The 3,150-nt window shown below is 39.2% G+C and overlaps 1 long non-coding RNA gene across 2 annotated transcripts; it reads right to left on the bottom strand.

Moving 5' to 3' along the window:
* Positions 1 to 620: 620 nt before the first annotated feature.
* On the bottom strand, positions 621 to 2,396 carry LOC142169913 (uncharacterized). 2 transcript variants are annotated; one of them, XR_012699549.1, is made up of 3 exons: positions 2,302 to 2,396; positions 1,340 to 1,417; positions 621 to 841 (listed from the first exon to the last, which is right to left on the bottom strand). It is a non-coding gene; the product is annotated as an uncharacterized LOC142169913 (long non-coding RNA). The 2 variants fall into 2 exon arrangements; XR_012699548.1 differs by lacking the exon at positions 2,302 to 2,396 and having other exon boundaries at positions 1,340 to 2,079.
* Positions 2,397 to 3,150: the final 754 nt, after the last annotated feature.

The raw sequence follows: 3,150 nt of genomic DNA, 5'->3' as shown, positions 1-3,150 counted from the left end.
TCTCCACCCAACTTCCTTCTATTCTCGATGACCGGAATAGTTTGACTGGTGTAAATGTGATTACTTTCGTCCCTATGGATGATTACTTCCTGATGGTTCCATTCAAACTTCACGACCTGATGTAGAGTAGAAGCTACGGCCCCAGCGGCATGTATCAAAGGTCGTCCCAACAATAGGTTGTAGGTAGCATATATGTCCAAAACTTAAAACTCAACATCAAATCAGGTTGGGCCCATTTGTAGGCTGAGGTTGGTTTCCCCAATTGTGGCCCTTTGAGACCATCATCTTTGACCTAACTGATGTGGCCTACTTGGGAAGAATTGATCGTTGTATGTTTATCAACTTGCTTCATTTGGGGCACCTTTTATGTAGATCCAGTTACTGAATTCAATAGTCCATTTAGTTGAACTTTTGGTGGGATGCAAATGATACATCAGGGCAGGTGTGATGTCTCCCAAGATGCAGTTAATTGCAAAGGATGACGAGTCAGTAGAAATTAAATTATCTTCGACTTTGTTCTCGCAGATTTTTCGAGTCTTTCCCAATTGATCACTTAACAAATTTTAGCTGCTGATTGGGAGTCTGCAAACTGAAATACTCTTCAGACGACTCGGTTCAAGTAAAAGAAGAATAACAAGGAACCAACAAGCTTCCCACAGACGATATAATCATTCGGAGTTTCTACCATATCTTTATACAAATGTCCGACTAGAAATGAATATCTTAACATGGGAACAAATATCCAAATGTATATATATTTTAGTTTGTGAACTGCGATTCTGCTAACTAATACTCCTCAGACCTCATCACCAGTCGTGTAGTAGCAGCCCACATTCTTATCCTGCGAAATACTACCACGCGATATACTTAGATAGGCATGACAAGCCATAAAATTATGGAAAAATATTGTTTTAAGTTCGAGCCGTGGAAGCATCCACTAATACGTGCATTAGGTTAGATTGCCTACATCACACCCCTTCGGTGCAGCCCTTCCCCGACCCTGCGTGAATGCGGGATGCCTTGTGCACCAGGCTGCCCTATTGTTTCAAGTTCGAGATTCCTTCTTTAGCCACGAATCCAAATGGAACTCAAAGCTAATAAGAGAATCTTCGACGAGTGATTAATACAATTAAAAGGAGATGCGACACTATCTCCCAGACAGATACTACTCCATAAGATGGCAGAATCAACTAAAGAAATTTAAACTGAGGAGAACTCATCTGTCAGCTGTGAGACATCGGAACGGAGTGAAGTTCAGATATCTACTCACCAGCAGTACAACACGACGACATCATGGACACGTAAATTGACCAGACTGAAGAAGAAGGATTTTACTTGCCTGGGATAACATCCTTTGCTTGTTTCGAAATTGAGTTCTGGCCTTGTTAGCGACTGAGTTTGGTGACTTGTACAGCCTCTGATAAAGAGGAGCATTATCATAACATAAATGGTCAGTCAAATTAATATTAAGACTCAATAAACAAGGAAAAACACTTTTTTTTTTCTTGCAGACTTGACAGGGAAAAAATAAATCTATCCAGCAATACAAATATACACGAAGAGGAATGTCAACTTAAAGAGATCATGGCATTTCCACTACCAGCTCAGTGTAAGAGCAACAACCAAGCAGAAGCAATGGCAGGTATATATGGGGTGGTGCAAACAAGAAGGAATTAACAACTGTTATCTTGTACTAGATCCTACGGTGGTGATTAACACGTTGAATGACAAACTGACAAAGACACAAATAACCTCAAGCTGAAAAGAATCATCAGAGATTGTCCAGATTATAAGTGCCGCAAATGTAAAGATTTCTCACTGTTACAGAGAAGCCAACCAAGAGACTGACTTCATAGCCAACCAAGCTTCTTCCGGTGGAAATGGTACCTTCTACTACTCTTTTCAACAGCTCCCTAAAGAGGTGAAAGGATTATTTCTACAAGATAGATCACATACGTAGCATAAGAAGAAGATTTGACAAGTGTAACTTCTTTGTTAGTTGAGAACTTTCTTGCTTAGCATGAAAGGAATTGTATAGGCTGGTCCTTTCATTATTTTTTTGAAGGTTAAAGTACTCAATCTTACATATTTTTTGGAGTTTAGGTCCATGTCCCCCTCTGCTTTCTGTAATTTATTTTGCATCAATCGACGTGGTACAGGTCATGCCTAACCGCCCATACTAAAGGCACACAGCCCTGAAGGTGATGGCTTATTCTTTTTTTAAAAAAAATTAAAGTGATCTCAGCACATCCATACACAACATATCCATAAAATAAAGTGCTTTTAGAAGCACAGAGGCACCTTTTCTGTTCCAGATACACGATGCCCAACACCCGAAAGCAATTTTCTCTTCGGTGTGAAACCAACGACATCATAAAGAAATTTATTTTCCTGCACAGTGGACAGGAATATAGATTATAAGAAATAGAAAACCAACACAAACAGCCCAAAAACTCAAGTGATGAGTAAACAAAATAAACCTGCGTGTGCTTCACAAAACATCCTCCAACGAAGTGCTCTGATACCATGTTGTCACGACCCAAAATTTATTAAAGGTCGTGATGGCGTCGGACACTGCTGTCTGGCAAACTAAAAATAAATACTTAATTTGGTTCTCATTTTAATATTTTTAAAATCATATTTCCTTCGATTAAATGGTAAAAGATAAAATTTACAAAATAAATAATAATATTTTTAACAATTCCAATACAGTGCAACCAATAATCGCCCCAAAATCCGGTATCACAAGTGCATGAGCCTCAACTAAGAATGTAAAATAAAATACAACATCTGTCTGAAATACAAATTGGACGGGAAAATATAAATACTCTGAAGGAGACTCTAGTGGCTTCGGTCCGTTTTTAAACCATTTTCGATCATCTCCCAATTTTGATAGCCTCGGCGAACGGATTACCTATAACGGATATCATGTTCTGGATGTAGTCCGCTTCTTGGGCCTGTAGGCAGACCGTTACCATTTTTGCTTCGTCCATTTGAGGCTTTGCCCTGGCGGCTTGCTCGCGCCATTTGACAGCATATTCATGGAAACTTTCCGCGGTTTTCTTTGTCAAACTGAACACAGAGTTCTCTTTTTGGATTTTTCACTCTTGCTCTCTTTTTCTTTTCTTTTTTTTCGCTCTTTGTTTTCTT

The sequence above is a fragment of the Nicotiana tabacum genome, chromosome 15 (assembly GCF_000715075.1).
Source record: "Nicotiana tabacum cultivar K326 chromosome 15, ASM71507v2, whole genome shotgun sequence".
In the NCBI taxonomy this organism is placed as follows: domain Eukaryota; kingdom Viridiplantae; phylum Streptophyta; class Magnoliopsida; order Solanales; family Solanaceae; genus Nicotiana; species Nicotiana tabacum.
This window is presented reverse-complemented; position numbering and strand designations above follow the sequence as displayed.